At 43.9% G+C, this 17,069-nt stretch overlaps 1 protein-coding gene across 5 annotated transcripts in view; it reads right to left on the bottom strand.

The window, feature by feature from the left end:
• Positions 1–16,697, bottom strand: part of Ptpra (protein tyrosine phosphatase receptor type A) — a 105,047-nt gene extending 88,350 nt beyond the window's left edge. For all 5 annotated transcript variants that reach the window (XM_021184778.3, XM_029471244.2, XM_029471247.2 and 2 more), the window contains exon 1: positions 16,402–16,697. The gene's annotated coding sequence lies outside the window, so the exon portion shown is untranslated. The remainder of the gene's footprint in view (positions 1–16,401) is intronic.
• Positions 16,698–17,069: the final 372 nt, after the last annotated feature.

Genomic DNA, 17,069 nt, shown 5'->3' on the forward strand with positions numbered 1-17,069 from the left:
TGTTAACTCCAGCTCTAGAAAATTCAACAATCTCTCTGGACTCTGTGAATACCTGCACTCAAACATGCACAAACACACATATACACACAAGCAAAAATAAAATAAGGCCTCAAATCTACTGGTGAAAAAAATGCCAAACTAAATCAGAAAGAGGAACATTCTGCAAAATAATTAGACTACTTAAAAAAGACAAAGGCGAGGGGCCAAGGGAAAGTCGGTGGTGGCAAATACCTTTAAACCCAGCACTCAGGTGGCAAAGGCAAGCGGGTCTCTGAGTTGAGGCCAGCCTGGTCTACAGTTCCAGGACAGCCAGAAAAACTATTCAAAACAAAACAAAACAAAACAAGGGTCAAATTAGAAGCTGGATCAGTGGTTCTAAGTGCTTGATGCTCTTCCCAGTACCTGTGTGGTGGCTCATAGCTGTCCCTAACCCTAGCTCCAGGAGATCTGACACCCTCTTCTGTCCTCTGAGGGTACCAGGCATACATACAGGCAGAACACACAAAATAAAAATAAATCTTTCAAAAAATGTCAAATTACTAAAAAGAAGTCTGAGAAACTACTCTTCTTTGAAAGAAACCAAAGAAACGTGACAACTAAGTAGCCAACAGTGGATGGTCTCTAAAGCACAAGTAAGAGGTAAGAAGTTCTCTAGTTTTTGTTTTTGCTGCAAAGAGATCAGTGCGATCTGAGAGAGGTTCAGTTTATCCTGATTATCAATTTGAATAGACTGAGACACGTGGGAGTTAGTGAAGTAGTTTTGGGTGTGACTATGACCGGGTTTCCAAGATCACTGCCATGGTAGCAACCGCACAGAGGTGTTTGGAGTCATCTGTCAGCTAGGGCCCCAGCTGGAACACAGGAGAGAAGAAAGGCCACTGGGGTAGATACACTCTCATGCTCTCACTCTGCTTCCTGGCTGCCGTGAGATGAACAGCTTCTTTTCATGTTATACTTCACCAAGAGTCCACAGCAACAGAGCCAGATGGGCAGGAACTCAACCCCAAAACTGTGTTCCTAAGTTACAATCTGAAAAAATATTAGCGGACAACTCTAAAATCACCTTCAGGAGCTTTAAATACTACATTAAAATTTTTCTAGAATTAACTTTTTCAAAAGAGTTGTTCTGTTGAACTGAGTGAGAGGTCACATGCTTGTTAGGTCACGCTGCCTCCTGTAGGAGTATTGGTTCAAGCCAGGAGGCTCATACTGTAATCCTAGCACTAGGGAGGCTGAGGCAGCCAAGACCTTGAGTGCTGGGCCAGCCTGGGCTACGGAGAGAAAAAGTTAAGAATGCTAGCTCAGAGTGGGGGTGGGGTCAATATGGTTCTACTGGAGTAAACCACTCACTCACACCTACTAAATATCATATAAGAGTTGAGATAAATTGAAAACAAACAAACAACTTTAAAAACCCCTGTAAAACAAGTAAGATCCATACCTCTATCCTCAAGAGAGCAATTTACTATATGTAAAAAAGAACTAACAAATGTTGGCATTAAGATAGCCATAAGTCAAGTTAGGGATATGGAGAGATGGCTTGGCAGGTAAGAGCAGTTACTGCTCTTGCTAAGGACCTGGGTTTGGGTTCCAGCACCTATCTGGAAGCTCAGTAACTACAGTTCTAGAGGATCTGGTGCCCTCTTCTGACCTCTGTCAGCTCCAGGTACACACATGGTACACATACATATATGCAGGCCAAACACATAAAGTAAAATACACATGAATCATCATATACATAAAGTAAACAAATATAAAAAGAAAGAAACAGGGCTGGAGAGATGGCTCAGCGGGTAAGAGCACTGACTGCTCTTCTGAAGGTCCTGAGTTCAAATCCCAGCAACCACACGGTGGCTCACAACCATCCATAATGAGATCTGATGCCCTCTTCTGGTGCTTCTGAAGACAGCTACAGTGTACTTACATATAATAAATAAATAAATCTTAAGAAAAAAAAAAAAGAAACAAACAAACAGAAAAGTGAGCTTAGGTGGCACATGCCTGTAAGTCTAGCTCTCAGAAGGCCAAGATTGGAAAGTTCAAGTCTGAGGCCTGCCTACTTTATAGCAAGATTCCAGCTCAAAATAAAAACATTAATTCAAAGAGTTAAAGTTTTCAAGTACTGTTGGACAGCATTTGTGATTTAAAATCTAGTCTGACAACATAAGATTCCTTCTAGTACTTTTCTTTTTCTAGAAGAGATTAAATCTTTTTAAATATTATTTTTTATACAGAAAGTTCTAGTCCTTTTTGAGCCACACAAGTAATAAAAGGCAGACTTAGATGCTAAATGAAGCTACCAAAGCTCACTGTAAGCGAGCTCAGTTCTGCTGCCATCGAACTGAATGCACAAGCAATGCAAACCATGCTTCAGTAAAATTATACTGAGACTTAATCTATATGTTGTGTGGATTATCATACAAGTATGTGGAGTACTACACAATTTGATATAATAACCTGACAGAAAAAAAGTACAGGGGACTTGAGAGATGGCTCAGCACTGCGTGCTCTCCCAGAGTTCCTTGGTTCCCAGCACCCACATAGTAGCTCAACAATCCTCTGTAACTCCAGTTCCAGGGAGTCAATGCCCTCTTCCCAGCTCTGTGGGACACATGTGATACACACAAGCAAAATACTCATAAGCATAAAATAAATAAAACATCAAAGAAAAGAAACAGAAATATAGGACCAATGTTGTGCTCAGACTTTAATACTGTCTCCTTCTTCACAAACCTGTGTGTACTGTCTCTTATGAGTTAGGCCCAACAAAATAGTTAAAAAGTAATTCCATCTTAACACCACATCTGCAGACATTTACAGTTATGCTTTTCAGACTTGGTGTCTAATTCTGTACCATGCTAAAAGGGTTATGGGAGACAGTGTGCTGACAGACAGTGAACGATACTTCTTCTCTGGGAAGAACTCATCTTTCTCTGAAACTGTGTAGTACCAACTGATTGTAGAGAGCTGCCATACAGCATAGTCCCTGCAGTCAGCAATGCTGTAAGATACTCTTACAAACGTAGGTGGGCAGATCTTATAATACATGTTCTTACTATAGAAATAGAAGTCAAAAAGTAAAAGTGACACACAAGAACAATTTTGCAGGTGATGGACGTGTCTTTTACAATCATTGTGGTGACAGCCTCACAGCTTCACACACCAAACTTCATCCAATCACACACAGTTAACAAATATTCTCATGCATATCATTATAACTCATGTGCTAACTTTTGTCACCTGACATAAACTGGTGTCACCTGGCAGGGAACCTCAATTGAGTAACTGCCTCCATCACCCTGACCTGTGGGTATGTCTGTGAGATATTTTCTTGATTAATGTCTCATGTGGAAGAGCCCAGCCACTGTTGGTAGTGCCACCCCTGGGCAGGTGAGCCTAGGTTATCCAAGAAAGCAAGCTGGCCAAGCCATGGAAAGCCAGCCAGAAAGCAACATTCCTCCATAGCCTCTGCTTCACTTCCTGCCTCTAGGTTCCTGCCTGAGTTATTTTCCTGGCTTCCCTCAGCAATGGACTGTATTGAGAATGTGTAAGCTAAATAAAGCCTTTTCTTTCCAAATTTCTTTTGGCCAGAATGTTTTATCACAGCAACAGAAACCAACTAGAATACCTCACCAAAACTGCTTTTTAAAAATAATAAGCCGGGCGTGGTGGCGCACGCCTTTAATCCCAGCACTTGGGAGGCAGAGGCAGGCGGATTTCTGAGTTCGAGGCCAGCCTGGTCTACAAAGTGAGTTCCAGGACAGCCAGGGCTATACAGAGAAACCCTGTCTCGAAAAAACCAAAAAAAACCAAAAAAAAAAAAAAAATAATAATAATAAAAAAAAAAACAAATTGAATAAAAAAAAGAGACTTTTAGACTTCAACCATGAATTCCTATCATGGAAACCAGAAAGATCTCTTCAGTAGCATGCAGTCAAGAATTTGGAACAAGGAAGGAATAGTGATAGAGAGTGTGTAGGTCATATCTAGTTGCAGACTGATGTGAGGAACATAGGGACATGAGAAATGGTCCAAAGCAGGCCAGTCTGACAGACAGACATACAACCAACATTTAAATTCTGGTGTTGCTGCTGGGTTGTTCCATTCATCAAGACAGAGATTGGAAAACAGGTCAGTCCTGAGACTGATGCAGGTGTCTGGGAAACACTCAATGGGGAAAACAAGCAGGTTGTTGCTTATCAAACAGATTTGATCTAAGGATAATTTTTTTCCTGTAATTCACAAGAAACATGAAACCACAGACATACTCATGTCCTTCCAAGAATGTGTGTGGTAAACTCGAACAAGGCTGGTGATGGACTTTGGTAAGCCCAAGAGTGGTCAAAGCAAGCGGCCTGAGGGAAACGAGGGAGACTATAGAGGTAAAGATAAACAGGACAGTGTGCCATGGAGGGGAAGTCTGTGTAGGCTGCAGACGATTTAATTTATTAATTTACCCAATTGCTTCCTCTTCTTCCCTCCCTGGACCTTTGGTTAAAACCAGGAAGGTAAAAAAGGTGGTTTCTGTGATCATTCAAGCACACAGCACAACCACTGGGTGCCACATTCAGGACTCTACACAAACAGAGCCACCCTCGGAGTCAAAGTATCCTAGAAGCAGAGCATCCGGTCTCTCCCCACCCAGTCTCAGAACCCCTACGACTGTACTGCTGTAATCATGGTCAGAATTTTCTGTCCAATAACCTGAGTGACATTATGACCCAGGGAGATAAGCTGTGAGTGATAAAACCAAGTGTATCAAGGCTACGCACTAATACGTCTAAGTTTCTGCTGTGTGTTGGTGGTTCAGACCTAATCAACAAAAGCACTGGTCTGACAGAACCCGATCTGCTGCTTTTGCAGGTTTAACTCCTTCCTTACGGTCACAGATTGCTCAACTCTTGCGGAGACTAAAGGTGGTTCACTCTAGCAGGGCAAGTACTGGCTGTGCTTGCCAGACTTGAATGTATAAATAAATGAATGTATTTTAAACAACTTGGGAACTTCAATTGAGTGACTAAGGGGGTTGGAAGAATTTCATCTGTGAAATTTTAACATTTATTTAAAAGAGTGAAGAAAGACAAAAATACAGAAAAAGAATGAAAGTTTTCCCATTTCTATACAAAGTTACTGCTTACAACTGCAACTAAATAAGACTTTGAAAAACCCTTGATTTTATTGCCCTTTTACTAAGTTAATTTACATCCCTTCTATACACAAAAGCCCCTTCCAGCATCTAGTTCACACAGAACTGGCTGCCTGGCTGCTCTAGCTTGTTCCACAAGAACTCCCTCAAAGCATAATTTCTGAAATCTAAGCACGAATGATGGTAAGCAACCTTCGGGACAGGGCCCACCTGTCTCTGCCTGCCTAGTGCCACCATGCCTGCCTGGCTCTTCCACCTGGTCTTAGGAGGACTGAGGTGAAGTCCTGATGCTGGCCCAGCAGGGCTTTGCTGATTGAGCTTTCTCCCCAGACGCCCAAGGATGCTTTTGCAAAGAGGAAGCTGGAGGCTGGGGGAAAGAGAGAACTATCTTTTACTCTAATTCTCCAAATATTGTATTATAAGTATTAATTACTTAAACATTATATAATTTTAAAACGCAAAAATTTGTAAAAACAGTGCCAAAACCATGCGTTCCTTTTGTTTTGAACGTCCTACTCATCTTGTCACTCACTTGTGACAGCTATTGCCAGCAGCAATACTGTAGCGCTGAGTACTCATCGCATCTTCTTGAACCCACAGACTAGAAGCAGGATCTCAGGCTACCGCCCTGGGCTGCTGCTGCTTCTCAGTTATGAGGCTTTCAGACTTGAGGACTCAGGAGGCCCACTCTACCTAACACTCAGACTCGGGAAAGAGAAGCTCTAGCTGGGAGCCACTGTGAACTCAGGCCTTGCTACAAATTGAGAAAGCCCAGCCAAGAAGAGAGAACACTGAAGGGCAGCCATGGCACAGGCACAGGCAAAGGCACCAAGTTACTGATAGACAGGTCTCACCCTCCTTGCCAAGTGGGAGAAACATGTGTGTCACCAGAGATTCAGCAAGAATGAGGGGAACAGAAGCATTCAGGTAGAAAGATGTGGCCCCTCGAGGATCAGAAGTCCTGAGACTGTTCACCACTCCAGCAACAGTTACTTGAAAGGCATTCTCATTACTGATTTATCAGCCAGTCAGTTCATGTTTGAAAACCACACACACACAGTTCCTAACAGCTGGATTCCAATTTCTTCCTTTACACAGAAGCTCCACTCACCAATAATCCTCTTCCAAACCCTAAACCTGGATGTATTTTTTGTTTGTTTGGTTTTTGGTTTTTTGAGACAGTTTCTCTGTATAGCCCTGGCTGTCCTGGAATTTGCTTTGTAGACCAGGAAGGCCTCAAACTAACAGAGCTCCATCTGCCTCTGCTTCCCACGTGCTGGGATTAAAGGACCACCACCGATCCCCAAATCTGGAACTATCACTTTTCCTGCTTAGTGGTATTTGTCCATGTGTCCCAACTGTACCACCATGCCTTCACACTAAATCAGTTCCAAATATAATTGCCAACTCCAGGGGGTCTGATGCCCTGGCTCATTACTCTGGCCTCTGAGGGCCTGCAGGGGATGCAGAAGCATACATGCAGGCAAAATATCCATCCACACACACACACAAATGTTAAATGTATTTTTCAGGTGAGCCTCCAGGCTGTAAAGCGTTTGCTATGTAAGCCTGCTGCCCTGAGTTCAACTCCAGAACCCATGTTAAGGAAGGCGCTTACTCCACGAAGTTGTTCGATGTGTGCTGTGGCATGTGTGCCCCTCTTCACACTTACACCATACAAACACACTCACAACAAATAAAAACAGTGACTTGGGGCTGGTGAGATGGCTCAGTGGGTAAGAGCACCCGACTGCTCTTCCAAAGGTCCGAAGTTCAAATCCCAGCAACCACATGGTGGCTCACAACCACCCGTAATGAGATCTGATGCCCTCTTCTGGTGTGTCTGAAGACAGACAGCTGCAGTATACTTACATATAATAAATAAATAAATCTTTAAAAAAAAAAAACCAGTGACTTATGAAATCAAAAATTTTTCATTTTGGTTGAAAAATGTACCTTCCCTTTTTCTCTCCTTTCCTTGTTGGTACTGAACCCAAGACCTTGGGTATACAAGCACTCTATTGCTAAACTATATTGCCATTCTTTTAAAGTTCATTCTAGTATTCCATAGCAAAGCAGTGCAGAAGTCTAATTTCAAGTCAATGCTTGTTTATGATGGGCAATGTAACCATGGTTCCAAAGGGAAGGTGCTCTGTGATGTGGTATTTGCCCACCATTCAGTAACAGAAGCATTCTGCTCTAAATAAAAAGCTGGATACAGAGTTGAGGAAGTGGCATGGTGAATGAAGTGCTTGCTACAGAACACATAAGTGTAAGGGCCCAAGTCTGCATCCCCGGTGCCCATGTAAAAGGGTCAATGTCATGTGTCTGTAATTCCAGCACCCAGAAGGCAGAGACAGGTGGATGCTTGCAGCTCACTGGCTGGCTAGCCTACCTGAATCTGTCAACTCCAGGTTTAGTGTGAGGCTATTAAAAATAGTTTAGAGTGTAGAAGACACCAAACGTTGGGTTCTGAACACCCACGCGTGCACAGCAATACATATACCCCGTCCCCACACACATTTGGGTATGGTGATTCAAACATGCAATCTAAGCACTCAGGAGACTGGGCTGGGAAAATTGTGAGGTCAAGACCAGCCTGGACTACATTACCTAAACCTCATCTCATATCCTCCCTGCCCTAAAAAATAACAGAACTCCAGAACCATAAAGATAAATTGGTCTAGTAAATGTCCATCTTCTCTGATGCACTCACTCTTAACAACTAGTTAGACGATGTCACTTGTTACCAAACAGGTTTGAAATCTATTAAAGCTCTTCATGTGGACTACCATCTGCCAGTGCCTGATGAGCATGAGGGCCTCAGCTTGATTCCCAGAGACATTAAAAAGGTAGGCAGGTGGGGGGTGTGCACTTATGATCTCAGTGATGGGAGGCTGAGACAGGAAAATCCCTGGGGTTCACTGGCCAACCTGACTGCACTACAGTGAAAAATTTTGTCTCAAAAAACATAAGAAAAGAAAAAACAATACAAAAAAAACCCCAAGGTGTGTGTGTGTGTTGGGGGTGTGGAGAAATGGCTCGGTGGTTAAGACCACATATTACTCTTGCAGATGATCCAAGTTGGCAGTAGTCACATCAGTTGGCTCACAACGACCTCTAACTCTACTTCCAGGGGGAGCCAACACCCTCTTCTAGCCTCCTTAGGTATCTGTACTCAACATGTAGATACCCCACCCACACACACACACACATACACATAGACACACTCACACACACTTGGGCATGGGGGTATATACATGCAATACCAGATATACAATAAAATCGTTTAAAGTTAACAAGGCAAGGAGTGATGAGGCGGTGTGCCAGGTAAAAGTGCCTGCTGCCAAGCCTGACTGAGCTGGATCCTCAAGGACTCCTGGGTGGAAGAAAAGACAACTGTCTCAAGCTGTCCTCTTGCCTCCACCCACATGAGTGTGCACACATAAAATAAGTAAATGCAAAATAAAAATTATTTTAAAAAGGCGTCTGACACCTGAGGAGCAACACCCAAACTGATGACTAGCCTTCACAGATGTGTGCACATACACATGTGCCTACGGGAACAAACACACAGAACAAACTCTCTCATGTCTGTTATTCGGTTTTAATAATTACCAACATATGGCTATTCTTGCTCATCTATAACCCTTCAGATACACCAAATATTTTAAAGCAACTTCCAAATATACTGCTTCATCCTTAAGACTTCAGCTTTTATCTCTAAGACAGAAATAATCTTTTAGAACATAACAATACTATAATCATATGTAAAAAAAAAATCCCTTAAAAATCATCTAGTATTTGAAGGCTATACAAGTTATTCCCAATGGCCTCAAAAATACCTTTTTACAATGGTATAAATACAAATAAGGTCTGCACATTACAGTTGGCTGGTAGCTAATCTTTTAAGTTATGTAGACTTCTCCTTTTCTCTTGACATACATCTGAAATCACTGGGCTCGCTTTGCTCTATATTTCTCATATTATAATTAGTAACACTCTACAAACCATTACGCCTCGAAACTCAGCTTTTATTTAATATGTGGAGGAGGAAACAAGAATATTCATGAACGATGCCATGCTCTTCCTAGCCTGTTATGCACAGAAGGATTCAGTCATGCCAAATTTAGAGCTGGTGTGGTTTATCTTAAGATTGTCAGTCTGACCCCTCATTCTAAAGTCCCTTAAGCGGTTAACTGTTACTGATAATTAATGCACAGGTCTTTTATTTCATTAGATCATCACATAGAAACTTTATATTAAAGAAACAGATTAAAACATTTTTATCAGATTTTAAAATCCTGTTTACAAGTTCCTCAAGTGTAAAATGATAAGAATTTCTTTAAAAGATGGAACAAAATCACAATGCATTCTCAGTCTGTAAATCAAACCTCAAATCAAAATGACTTCATACCCACTAAGATGGTTAGAGCTGAAAGGTAAAGACAGGAAGCACTGACAAAGGTGTGGAGATGCAGACACTCTCAGGCAGGCAGTGCATGGAGCGTCAGCCGAGGCATGGACCTGAGAACCGTTCCACAGGCCTCAGCAAACTAAACACAGAGCTAAGTGTCTGCCTTAGCAACTCTGCTGCTAGACCCAAATAGCCAATAAATTATTTCCACAAAAACCTTCACCAGTGGGAAATGTCCTTGCAAATCATATACCTAATAAGAGAACATATTGAGAACGTATAAGAACTCGATAATAAAAGAAACCATGTTTCTAAAAATGGACAAAGACTGAAGAGACATTTTTCAAATAACATATACTAATAGCGAATAAGCACACAGAAAGACAATCTACACCCCCAACCTTTGTTTTGTTTTGTTTTGTTTTGTTTTGTTTGAGACAGGGTTTCTCTGTGTAGTCTTGGCTGTCCTCTCTTTTTTTAAAAAAATAAGTTTATTTACTTTATATCCCGCCACAGCTTTCCCTCCCTCTTCTCCTCCCAGTCCCTCCCTCTCATCTCACCTCTCCTGACCCTTACACCCCTCCTCCCCTTCTCCTCTGAAAAGGGCAGGCCTCCCATGGATATCAACCAGCTTGTCTGTTCTTTCTAAGGAAAAAAAAAAAGCAGTTACTTTCAGAGCCGGAGTAATGGCTCAGGGGTTTAGAGACTGTACTGTTCTTCCAGAGAACCTGAGTTTGGTTCCTAGCACCTGTATCAGATGGCTCATAACCACCTGCAACTCCAGCTCCAGGGGACCCAATGCCACTTTCTGGCTTCTGTGGGCACCTGCATTCATGTGCACAAACCTATACACCAACACAATGTATAACTTAAAAATGAAAACAAAGTAACTTCAAAAGCAGTTACTTTCTCATTCATTATCAAGAACAACACTCTTAGCCGGGCGTGGTGGCGCACGCCTTTAATCCCAGCACTCGGGAGGCAGAGGCAGGCGGATTTCTGAGTTCGAGGCCAGCCTGGTCTACAAAGTGAGTGCCAGGACAGCCAGGGCTACACAGAGAAACCCTGTCTCGAAAAAACCAAAAAACCAAAAAAAAAAAAAAAAAAAAAAAAAAAAAGAACAACACTCTTGGGGCTAGAGACATGGCTCTACAGGTAAGAAGAGCATGTATGTATGCTCTTGCAGAGGACCCAGGCTCAGTTCCCGGCACTCACACCAGCCTGCTCACAGCTGCCAGGAACTCCAGTTCCACAGAGCAGCTCTCAACCTCTGCATATCATATATTTACATAACAATCATAACAGTAGCAAAATTACAGTTATGAAGTAGCAACAACATACTTCTATGGGGGGGGGGTCATCACAACATAAGGAACTGAATTAAAGGGTCACAGCATTAGGAAGGTTGAGAACTGCTGCTACAGAGGCTCTTCTAACAAGCTTTCCTGGCCATGGCCACCTTGAGTACCTACATGAATACACTGTACAGAGAGTAGGTACACATGCATACACATACAATAATAAAAAATATTAAATGAAAAAAATAACCACCTTACTTGAAGATATAGGCCTGACATTTTTTCTAATATTGTTAGGCAGCAAAAAGTTGGCTATTTGTAGTCCAGGCTAGCCTCGTTCAATCCTCTTTCCTCAACCTCTGAGATGTATGGGCATTATAGCTATGTACTACCAAGCCTCACAAAAATTGGCATTAAACTACACATTTATAAATATATACTATACATACATACATACATACAAGAAATGTGTGGTGGTTATTCTTGGTTGTCAAGTTGTCTACATCTAGAATGAACTAAAACCCAGGTGGCTGGGTACACCAGTGAGGAACTTCTTAATGAAATCATCTGACGTAGGGAGAGCCACCTTTAGTCTGGGTCACCCTTCTGCTGGCAGCCTGTATAAAGGACACGGAGGACAGAGGCTCTCACTCTGCCGGCCACCCTCGCTCTCCCTGGCAAGCCCATCCCTTCACTGGCACTAGAGCTTTACTTCTTTGGAATCCTGGCACATACTGAAGCCATGCTGAGACTTCCAGCCTCGTGGACAGAACAACTACTGGACTCTTGGACCTTCTGTTGGTAGACAGCCATTTGTTGGACTAGCTGGACCACAGCCCATAAGCCATTCTAATAAATCCCGTGTGTGTGTGTGTGTGTGTGTGTGTGTGTGTGTGTGTGTGTGTAAACACAAAGAGATTCATTCTGTAAGTTCTGTTCCTCTAGAGAAGAACTCTGACTAATACACAAGTCATCAACAACAAGATAACAAGTGAATGATAACCTGACTTGTTTGCCCACGGGGGTGGGGTGGGGAAACAACGAATGGAGTCTCTTTGTGTACTTGTAAGTGTAGAAGTATAAAGCTACATATATAGCTGTGCATATGGAGGCCAGAGGACACCCAAAAGTGTCATTTCTTAAGAGTCATCCACCTCGTGTTTATTTAATTTTAAAAATATTGTGTGCATGTGCGCATGTCCACCCAACAGAAGCCGGAAGATGTCCAGTCCCCTGGAGGTGGAGTTCCAGGCAGCTGAGAACTGCCAGATGTAGATACTGATAACTGAATTCTGGTTCTCTGCAAGAGCAGTATTCACTCTTAGTGGCTATTTCTTTTTCTTAACGATTTATTTCTATTATTTTTAATTGCGTGTGTGGACATCAGTGCAGGTACCCTTGGAAGGCAGGGACGTCAGAGCCCCTGGAGCTGAAGTTACACAGGGGGTTGTGAGTCAACTTATGTGTGTGCTAAACACAAACTCTAGCCTTCTGCAGGAGCACTCAGAGCTCTTAACCACTGCACCACCTCTCTAGCTCCTATAAATATATATATATATATATATTTTTTTTTTTAATAAATAAAAATAAAGACTAGAATTTGTCTATGACAGTAATGCTGGGATGGCAGAAAACAGTGATAGTATTGCAAATTAGTTCAACTTCATCACTAAAATAATCCTGATTCAGTAGGCCCTCTTGAGGGGTAAGGGATTTTATTGGACAATAAAATCACCCAAAAAGTAACTGTACAAAAAAAAGAAAGAATAAAAACAGATTTCACAAGCTACATGGAATAATACATTTTAAACAAGATACAGAAATGAGTAAATATCAATTTATATATTAAAGTTTCTGAAACCATATTCAATACGCACTGACTACAAATAACATCAATATCAGTACACTGATGCAAACGAATGTGAATTGAGAAAATATAGTTTTATTGAGTAGATTATCTTGTCAGTTTGCTGCTTGGTTTTATTAAGTCTGTGTTACACTACTGCTATTTTTGCACCCGGGACCAAAGGAAAAAAAAATTCTTCCGTTTTGGGATTTGGAACACTTACTAGTTCCTGTACCAAAGGAAAAGACAGATTCTATATTTGGCTAGCTTCCTGCTTGAAACTCAAGCTTGCATCTCATTTCTCCATACAAAGATGGTAAAGGTAATGCAACAGTGTTTACAAACCGATGCTGAGGGCCTCCAGGAACTGGACTGGGCAGACATCAAACACCAGAGCTGCAGAAGGTAAACCACCAGCATCCAGTTCTGATCTCCCTGCGCAGATCACAGGCCGCCCTCTGAGCTAGGCTGGAGGAGGGAGGGAACAGGCGTGCGACTGTTGGAAAGGCTTGGCAGGGGATTCTGCTCGATAGTCTGACTTACGATTACTAAGCCGCACTTTAGAGGAGAAAATAAATGAGCACCACCTCAAAGAGGCAGCAATTGGTGGTATATCTAAAAATAAAAGTTCGCACAGGTCTTTTGATCAGGTAGTTCAATTTCTTAAAATACATTGTTGAGGTAATTATACATACAAACATATTACAAAGTAGATAGAAGGATGTTCATTGTATTCTTATGAGAGAAAAACCTAGAGACAAACGTTTAACTCAATTAAAGACTAGTTACAAGCACATGTAACAGTCCTGTGCACAGATAAAAACAGCTTACTTTAGAGCTGTATAACAAAATAAGAAATGTCAACACTGGTTGTTCTTCCAGAAGACCTGAGTTCAATCCTCTGCCCCACATGGCAGATCACAATGGTCTATAATTCTAATTCATGGGTCTCCACCAACTTTTCTGGCCTCCAAGGGCACCTGGCACACAAGTCGTACACAGACATACATATAGGCAAAATAAACACAAACGTACATCTTTTAATTTTAAAAAAATTTTTTAAAGAAATGTCAACACAAAGAGTAAACAATATTTTATGCTAACACAGAGTGATTTCCTAAACATGTGCTCATTTAAAAAGTAAGGTGTGACTGGTATGGCCAGAGGGGGGAGTAGATGAATGTTATAAAGGAGGCCACAGATGCTAGCAACTTCAGCCATCCTTGGGAAGGTGTTAGGAGATAAGAGGATAGATTTTCTTTCTAACTACATTTCCTTTTGACTGCTAGAATTTACCTCTCCGATGCTTTGTCTTTTCCCAACCCGAGTAAGAATCCCTCTCAAGAGGAATAATCATTCTCTGGGTCTAAAAGAGTATATTTTACTTTTGTGGGCCTGGGCCACTGCCTCCTAAACTTCTCTGTTATCAGTGAGCATGAGGCTCCATAAAGTCTCCAAATGACCCTAACACAACAACAGAAGCCTTCACTCTGATCCTAATCCTATCTTGTTCTGTCCCTCTAGGCCAGCTACACTTCTTCCCAGTTAGAATTCTAAGAATTTCCCTCCTCCAAGACTACCTGCATTCTCTCTCCTAAGGTGCAGATCCCTCCTTTAGGATCACAAGATCCCCTCCCAGGAAAGCCCTTCCAGACTACCCAGGCGGAGGCTCTAGAAACACTGTCAGAATTTAGATCTGACTAGGCCCCCATCTGCTCACTCAAGTCCTGCAGAGTCAGAATGAGCCCTTATAATTACTGAAAAGATTAAACAAGATAATTCATGTAAGGCATTTATTATATAGCCTGTCACAGGCACACAGAAAACAGCAATTATTATTACTCTAGTAGCACCTATGATGTAACTGTTTATATCCACCTGTCTCCCATCGGTCTGTAATCTTCTCAAAGATAAGAATATGACTTTCGCCGGGCGTGGTGGCGCACGCCTTTAATCCCAGCACTTGGGAGGCAGAGGCAGGCGGATTTCTGAGTTCGAGGCCAGCCTGGTCTACAAAGTGAGCTCCAGGACAGCCAGAGCTATACAGAGAAACCCTGTCTCGAAAAACCAAAAAAAAAAAAAAAGAATATGACTTTCTCACTTTCATTTTGCATCTCAAGTACTGTGGCTGGCAAATAGGTGGTATATGAATGCACTCAACCAAGGGGTTTGCTTTTCTGGTTCTGTATTCACCCAGATAATGATCAGGGGTTAAAAGGTACCTAGTCAATAGTCTCCTGGATCTGACCATGTGTCAGGCCACTGGGGCAGAGAGAGCAGAAAGGTAACTGAGGAGTTGTTGGCTTTTCAGGGATCGTCAGGCAGATGCTGAGAAGCAGGTAAGATTTTGGGAAGCCTGCCAGTTTCTCCCCAGGTGTGACAGCCGTTTAGACATAGGGAATCGGAGTCTGCAAGTCCTGGTATGGGCAGCCCACACTCCAAGCAGGCTGCCAGGGAACACTAGGAAACATTTCTCTTGGGAAGTGGTTGAGGGGCTTCAAGATAACTAGGACAAATTCTATCAGGGAAGTCTTAAACAGGACCCAGAAGAAGCCGGTCCGCAAGAAGCTTCTCAAACAAAGAATTATAAAGGAAGGCCCGGAACCAGGCAAGGAAGGGTGAGAAGGGGGACCCTGAAAGCAAAACCCTCCCACATATGAGGGGGTGGCCGAGCCGCTCCGAATGGCTAAACACAGCGTGGAAGAGAAAGGAGAGAAGACTGAGGTAACCATCAAAGATTAAGTTCAGGAAGGACTGTCAAGAGCCTTGTAGGAAACGTAAGACATCTGGGTTTTCCTCCATCTCATTCACAGAGGAAGGAAAGTGAGGGAGTTTTTAAGCACACAAATGACAGCGTCTGATCTACGTTTTCGAAAGGAGTATCCAGACAGAAAGATGTTCAGCCTGTCCCAGTCTTTCCTCGTCCACCATCTTTTGGTTCTCTGGCTGCTTCAAGAGTTACCAGGTAACAAGTGGTGCCATAGCCGGGGACATGAGGCTGGTTTTCAACAGAAATTCCCTATCCTAGCCAAGGGCTTCGGCCGACATCACACTCTGTCCAAGAAGGGTTGGAACATTTTTTCCTTGTCCTACAAATATCATCACTGTCAACAACAAAACCCTCTAATAGATCAGGATCATCTCTGCCTCTGTAGTTGTTATTTTTAGGAAATATTAGGGGTTTAAGCCCCCCCGTGGCAATTTTTAAGAATTACTGAAAGTAAACACAGGAGATGTGCGTTCCCAAGTGGTTGCTTTTGAATTCTGGGTAGCTTAAGTCCATATTTTCCTTCTTAAGCATACACAACAGTTGGGAATGGGCGGCAGAGAGGGGCCTGGGAGTAGGACCAGGAAGGGGTTGTAAGGGGAAGGTGGGAGGTGGGATGGTCACTGCGTGTGCCACCTATCTCCTCCCATTAAATGGACCTGAGCAAATACCATTCTCGCTGCTCAAAGTTTTTTCTTTCAGAATGAACTACGGCAGCGCCCTGGCCCGGGCCGGAGGAGGACGTCCGCAAAGTTCCAGCCTGTCTGTGTCCCGCACGTTTCCGGGACCCCCTCCCCCTGTCCACGGTGCCAGGATGCACAAGCCGGAGGCGCTCCTCCAGGACAGGATCCGGGGACCGCTCCCACGCGCGGCCGAGCCACCCCACCTCCCCGAGCCCTCCCGACGGCGGCAGGCGCGAACGCTTACCGAGCCCGGCGCTGGGCGGGACCGCGGGGGACGCGCACGGCAGCTCCGCCTCAGGACCGCGGCGGCGTCTCGGCCCGCCGCTCCCCTCAGGGCCGCCGCCCGGTCCGCTGCTCGAAGCCCCGCGGCGGCGGCGGCGGCCTCGCCTCCATGGCGAGGAGAAGCGGCAGAGAGAGGACTGGGTGGGAGGCTGCGATGGCGGCGTGGTCCAGGGGTCTGTGCAAGATGCCCCCGCGAGTCCCTGTCAGCGCCTCACTCGCCGCAGCCTCACTCCCGTCGCGGCCTGGGCTGTAAGGCGCTTCGTCATTGGCCGTTGAGAGGCGGGCGCTGGTTCGCTGACGCCAGGCGGGCGTCTCCGCCTCCGTGAGCCCCACCCCTGCGCGCCCCGCTGCGCCGCGGAGTTCCCCGGGCGCACTGGGGGTCTCCTCCGGGTAACAGCTCAAGACGCTCCCCATCCTCCCCTGGCACATGTCTCCCACCTAGTCAGAGTCCTAGGCCCCCGGGCATGGGCTTTTTTCCTTGTTTACAGATGAGGAAACTGACACCAGGCACAAGCCACACCAACTGGTGAACTCAGGCACTCGAAAGCCATCTCCATCCTTCTCCAAATGTGATCCTCTCTTACACACACCCCGCGCCTCTCTCTCTCTCTCTCTCTCTCTCTCTCTCTC

This window comes from Mus caroli, unplaced genomic scaffold, assembly GCF_978045245.1.
Source record: "Mus caroli unplaced genomic scaffold, Mus_caroli_1 scaffold_2, whole genome shotgun sequence".
In the NCBI taxonomy this organism is placed as follows: domain Eukaryota; kingdom Metazoa; phylum Chordata; class Mammalia; order Rodentia; family Muridae; genus Mus; species Mus caroli.